Source organism: Aulonocara stuartgranti (assembly GCF_965226115.1).
Source record: "Aulonocara stuartgranti genome assembly, chromosome: 18".
Taxonomy (NCBI): Eukaryota; Metazoa; Chordata; class Actinopteri; order Cichliformes; family Cichlidae; genus Aulonocara; species Aulonocara stuartgranti.
This window is the reverse complement of record NC_138954.1, coordinates 13588424-13595595: the sequence shown is the minus strand read 5'-3', so window position 1 is coordinate 13595595 and position 7172 is coordinate 13588424.

Here is a 7172-nt window from a genome sequence, read left to right as displayed (position 1 = left end):
TCATGGACAAAAGAATTTCTGTGGCTGGAATATGACAAGGTAAATAACATGATGTTCTGCCTGGTGTGTCGTGAGTTTCCCTCTATTGCTGAGTCGACAAGCGCCTTTGTTACTGGGACCAGTAATTTTAGGAAAGACCCCATCAGAACTCATGAGAAATCTCTGCATCACAAGAAATGCATTGGTGCTCAGTCTGCAGCATCTGTCCCAGAACAAACACCAATTGCAAAAACCATACTAAAAATAAACCAAGCACAACAAGAAGTCCTGAAAAAGCTGTTTAGAACTGCGTACTATGTTGCAAAGAGTGAACTACCACTGGCAAAATTTAGCAGTCTTTGCAAACTTCAGAAAGCAAATGGCCTAGATCTTGGTTCCACTTACCTCAATGACCATGCTTGCAGAGAGTTTATTGGAGCAATAGCACAAACTTCAAGAGACCAGATTGAAAAGGAAATTCAAGAAAGCAGGTTCTTATCCATTCTTGCAGATTGGCAGTACAGACACTGGTATAATAGAACAGGAGTTGGTTCACGTCAGGTATGTGAGGGATAATGGTGACATAGCCACATACATGATCAAATGTCAGCCAGTCAAGAGTGCAAATGCTGCAGGTATTTTAGAGGCTATTGATGAAACAGTGAACACCATGGGTATCAGAGAGGACACATGGAAAAAGAAAGTAGTGTGTGCAAATTTTGATGGTGCTGCAGTGATGATAGGTGAGAAAACAGGAGTAGCTGGGAGACTGAAACAGAGGATACCCCACATCATAACAATCCACTGTGTGGCACACAAACTAGAGCTAGCCGTGCTGGATAGCGTGAAAGGCTGTGAGTACCTGGTGAAATTTGAAGATACACTGAAAACCATCTTTAAGATCTACTACTATTCCCCAAAGAAGCGAAGAGAGCTGACAGAAATAAGTGAACTGCTAAATGAGAGGCTGGCACATTTCAGTGGGCTGAAGAGCACACGGTGGCTTCCAAGCCGGCTGAGATGTCTAAAGGCTGTGGAAAAAAATTACACTCCCACTGTTGTTCATATGGAGAACATGGCAGAAGGAAGTGATGTCAAAGCCGAGGATGCAGCCAAGGCTAAGGGGGTGGTGCAGGAGATGAAGACTGAGAAATTTGTTCGCTTCCTGCATTTCATGTTGGACTACAGTACCATCTTATCCAAGTGCTCTACTGATTTTCAGCATGATAACCTAAACATCACACAAACAAATCAGTTAGTTGAGAGCACAACATCACGCTTACTCAGCCTAAAAACAAAACCAGGAGAATATCAGAAAACCTTGGACACAAAGTTCACAGCGAACCAGGATGGTAGCATTTGCTACTGTGGAACTCAGCTAACAAAAAGTCAGCGACCTGCTAGAAGAGGTGAGGGAACAGACAAAGACACCTTTGGTGCAGAGATCCAGAAGATTATTGACAACACAGTCAAGTACATGGACAACAGATTTAAAAATCTCCATGAAAAACCTCTCTCTTGTTTCAAGGTTTTTGACCCTTCCACTCTTCCCTACCCCAGAGAAGAACTAGCAAATTATGGGGATGAAGAGGTGGATTATCTTGTCACACATTTTGCCTGTTTGCTAGATGCAGAAGAGAAAGGGAAAATTCCACAAGAATGGATGGATCTAAAAGTGTGGCTTGGAGAACCCCGGGGTCGCAAAGTAGATTGCTTGTACAGAGATCTCCTCTCTGAGAATCCAGAACATCTCTCTCATATCTTGTTGCTGGTGAAATTAATGCTGACACTTAGTCCATCGACAGCCATCTGTGAGAGAGGATTTTCTTGCATGAACCGAGTGAAGACAACACATCGTACCTCTCTACACCCTGAAACACTGAATGACTGCATGCAACTCTCCATTAATGGGGAAACAGTTGAATCTTTTTGCCCTGACAAGTCGATTCGTTTCTGGATGTTTTCTGGAAAAGGTTCAAGACACCTGGATCATAAAACCCCGACAAGAACAAAGAGCAGTGAAATGGAGGGCAATGCACAGGAAGAGAAAGCTGATGAAGGAGATGCTATGCCCTCAACGTCGAGTGGCATTTTCTCATCCGAGACTTCAGTGGAAATTTCAGATTCAGGATCTGACACAGACTAATTCATGTTCTACACAGTTCTAACAAGTTCACAGAAAATTCTGTTTAATTAGAACCAGATATTTGAGTTGATTGTAATGTTTACACAGTTGTTGTAATTTGTGTTTTAACAATTTTTTGATTGATGTTTTGTTTCCTTTACAATATTATACAATAAAAATTATCTTTTTTTATTCGGGCTACTCAAATTTATTTCAGGCTACCAAAAACTAAAGAGTGCCTGCCCAAAGGGCTACCAGGGATTTTAAAATTTTGCGAGCCCTGGTGCATCGTCTGCATTGTGTTGATTTTTCAGTTTAAAGCCTTAACAACACAGTGTTGCCTTTTTATTATTGCTTAGGGTTTTTTTTCCTGCTGTAACACTAATTTTCTTTGTGTACCAATAAAGCAAAGAAGAAGAAGGAAGGGAAAAAAATGACTTTTTAAAAAGAAAATTGAACTCACTAAACATTAGCAGTTTATTTATATCATTAATAGACTTTTAGCTGGGAAGGCCAGAAGACCCAGCACTGACAACTGAACAGGTGCGTTTGGATCACGGTGTTGTTCCAAAAGGTGATTTCTGGTGTTTCTGTATGTTTTTTGTTTTGTTTTTAATGCGTAATGTCTTTGCTTGTATTGGTAAGTAGTTGCAATTTCTGCCTCTTGGCCCAACATCTCTTTAAAAAGACTTTTTTTAATGTCTATGAGGCTTTTTAACTGAATCCATGAAGCACATATAAAAGTCACTTTGTCATAAACTGATTGCAGCTTCTACCTTGTGGGAAAAAATGTTGTTTGTAATTCAGAATAACTCGATATCATTCATAACAGAAACGTCTGACATACTTTTTACACATTTTAGGCCAACAGGTCATTAATGACGGTTTAAATGGGGGCAATCACTTTTTGGAAAATACTGGAAATCACTTTTCTGGCACCACAGCTAATTATAGAAAACATGTGTCCAAAGTCAGATATTCACTAAAAGTGTAATTTAGTCACAAAGGACTTAGATGTAGAGTATCACATTAAACATTGCAGAAATGTAATGTATCCTCTGTACTGTGTGTGCTGAGGGGCTTTGGTCTGAAGGAGTTCATGTACAGCAACATCAGATAAAGTCTGTGGAGGGACTTTACTGAATCTGAAGGTGTCCACTGCATGAAGACACAGAAACACAGGAGCTGTAAACCAGGACACATGAGTCAGAGCGGTTGATTTTCTTGCTACAAGACAAAGTACTAAAATGAGCGTAATATGTAATATAAATATAAATAATATACAATTCTGTTCAGTCTTGTATAAAGTTTTTAAAATCAAACTAACAGATTTGATGGCTGTTATGATGTATTTGGTTGATGCTGAAACTGTGGAACATACCTTAATTAATGTTTCATAAACTCTGAATATGGTGTTAATTTGAAGTAAAATGGTAACTAACTAGTGACCTGCTGGTTCACTTTTCATTCACGGCCCTTTAAGTCACAGCTTACAGGCAAACAGCTCAAAGCAAACCTGATGAAAAGAAGCAAAGACTGTGGGAGAAGCAGTTGGAAAAGAAGAACTGCAATAAGAGTAAAAGTTACAGTGAAAACAAGCTGGATGAAATAATCTGTTGGCCAAGTTCAGTGTTCTGTCCAATAGAAGCTGATTCGCCTTCTGTGGTTTGATTTTAACCTGAAGCTGCACTCGCTCATTCTTTCACAGCTTAAGAAAAACAAAGAAATGTTTTTAGATGTTTCAGACTTTTTTTTATATCAGAATGAAATAATGACTCAGATGAGGTCATAACAGACACTCCTTCAGATGACCTGTAAGTATAAAACTGTGTATATTTGTGGTTTTGCAGGAACAGCCTCCACAGACAGTGGATGCTCTGACTGCAGCAGTGGAACATTAACACCTTGTCACTCACGCACTAAGTAAGTGACACTTCAGAGCAGACATGGACACGTGATTTCTTCCAGTGCAACAACTTTTTCATTTTCCCCCCTCTGTACCTTCCAGATGTGAGTCACTAAACCACATGATAACTCCAGGGCTTATGCTCAATGTTGGAAACAAAGGGGAAAAAATTGTTACCATCACTGGCTGTGTGGTGGTTTTAGTTATGATTGCCATAGCTGTAGTGATTTTAATTATTGTCATTTTTAAAAGATGTATCTATGTGAGGATGTCAAAGATCACTGATATCATGATTTAGATTATATTTCCTGTCAAGTAATAACTTTTTTAGACAAAAATAAAACTCAAAACAATATAGGAAATGAAAGTATTTATATTTTTTTATTTTATTTCTGAGAAGGAAAGAAAAGAAAATGAAGCACTGAATGGGTCAAAGGAGCAGACAAGACAACAGTGAAATGTTCACTGTGGACTCTGATCTTTTTTAAAAAGCAGCTAAAAACTCAACTTTTTAAACTTGTATTTGGGTAAAGTTTTGTTTTAATGTCTTAGAATTTTGTAATGAAGCACTTTGCGATATTTAGAGACGATCAGATTTTTACTGCAGCATTATGGAACAAAGAATAGCAGTTTCTAATGTTTTTATCTTTCATATACAGATTTTCCTTGGAACTGGTTGTGGATGTTTGTGTAGATGAAAGTTCATAGTCAACACGTTCTCAGTCCCAAAGCGTAACATTTTACGTTGCCATAGTTATCCTTGTAATGTATTTATGGGGAATATTTCATAAAAAAGGTTGACTGCACAGAGACAATAAAGAAAACCTTCAACAAACTTGTGTAAAGCAGACTGTAGTTCTTCAGATTCATGGACACTAAAAAGTTTGCATCTTTTTATAAAGTTAAGGAGCCAACATGTTAGTTGGTATCACAGACAGCTGGTTTTATTTTATTTCCTGCACTCTCACATCTCCAGTTTCACAGCCTTGCACTTCCGGCCTTCTCGGTCTTCGAATGACCCGGCCCACGTAGACCGCGAAGGGTGGTGTCTGTTGGGGATACCTACTTTGGCACGACACCAGGTCCTGCAAGGATGCGGTTGAGGGTTTGGGACACAGCTATTAGGTCCTACGATTTCCTTCAAGCCCTCTCCCCCTTTTTTGTCTTTGTCTAAACGAAGTTGATCACCATCTGCCCTCAAACGTCATAAAATGGCTTGTTTTCGGTTTCTGTTTTAAGCCACGAAAACCGTTGATGCTCATTCTTTCCAACAATGAATAGATTTCCTGTTTACACCCACATCAAAACCCAAAAGCGATCATTGCTGTTAGATTTATATAGAAGTTTGGTGAAATAGAGCCTACAAATGTGTTATAAGGCAGCGTGTTAGGATGTGATATCATGGTTTCTGCGTTGTTTGTCTGGTTTCTGGTGTTTGTGTATGTATGTGTAATGTCTTTGTTTATATTGGAAGGTAGACTGCAGTCAAAACGATTTATCAGTTGTATATAAAATAAAGAAATTACCTGTTTTGCAAATATCTTTATGACTGCATTATTGTACCCAAATTATAATCAGTCTGGTTGTTGCCCACTTAAATGTCTAAAATACTATTATGTTATATTTGTTGCAATTTCTATTAGCCTCGTGATCCAACGTCTCTTTAAAAAGACATTTTTAATGTTTATGAGGTTTTTTAATTGGATCCATAAAGCCAGCATGGTTGATTCTCTTATATAAGACATACCAGAGTACCAGATTGATACAAACATGTAATGTAATTATAAATATTCATAAATCATATACAATTCTGTTCAGTCTTGTATAAAGTTTTTAAAATCAAACTAACAGATTTGATGGCTGCTATGATGTATTTGGTTGATGCTGAAACTGTGGAACATACCTTAATTAATGTTTCACAAACTCTGAATATTGTGTTAATTTGAAGTAAAATTGTAACTAACTAGTGACCTGCTGGTTCACTTTTCATTCACGGCCCTTTAAGTCACAGCTTACAGGCAAACAGCTCAAAGCAAACCTGATGAAAAGAAGCAAAGACTGTGGGAGAAGCATTTGGAAAAGAAGAACTGCAATAAGAGTAAAAGTTACAGTGAAAACAAGCTGGATGAAATAATCTGTTGGCCAAGTTCAGTGTTCTGTCCAATGGAAGCTGATTCGCCTTCTGTGTGTGATTTTAACCTGAAGCTGCACTCGGCCATTAAAGAGTGATTAAATTTGGAATCTAAAAGCAATGTGAGGATATATATATATATATATATATATATATATGTTTTTATCTTTGCTATACACATTTTCTGTGGAATTCGTTGTAGATGTTTGTGTAGATACAAGTTCATATTTATCTTTGTAATGTATTTATGGGGAATATTTTATAAACAGGTTGACTGAATAGAGACAATAAAGAAAACCTTCAACAAACTTGTGTACAGCAGACGTGCAGTAGTTCTTCATCAGATTCACGGACACGTTTTCTAAAAAGTTTACATCATTTTAAAAAGTTAACACGTTAGTTGGTATCACAGACAGCTGGTTTTATTTCATTTCTTGCATCCTCACATTTCCAAGATTCAGTGTAAGTGAAGCACTGCCGTGTTGATCATTATGAGGTCACAAATTATTTGAGTCTACATACAAAGAAGATTAATCAAATGGTAGAGGAGACTGTGAGGATGGAGACAGGGAGACATCAGGATGTCCTGAAAGATAACGTAGCTGTTGAAACTGCTGGTTTTCTCCAATCACTGCTTTGTACTGATGCTGCTTAATAATACCAGTGAAGAGGTGACTGTCAATTCTATATAAAGACTCTCACTTGTTTTTTGTTTGTTTGTTTTTACTTGTCTTATCTATTTATACTTGAAGTAATGACAGTACTGAACTGTTTTATACTTCTTGTGCTCTTTTATCCAATCCATCACTGGATTTTCAACTCTTTGCAGTGAATACACCACGACGTCTCATCATCTGGCGATTGCGTTTCACCAAACTAATCCCTCTTAAATAATTACTCTTAAAACCTAAATATTATTAATTAATGTAACCATCTACGTGGCTATAAATTATTTACTTTTTATTTCACAGTGGCAAATACGAATCCAGGTACAGGTTCAAATAAAAATCCCAGCTTCATTATTCATTAGT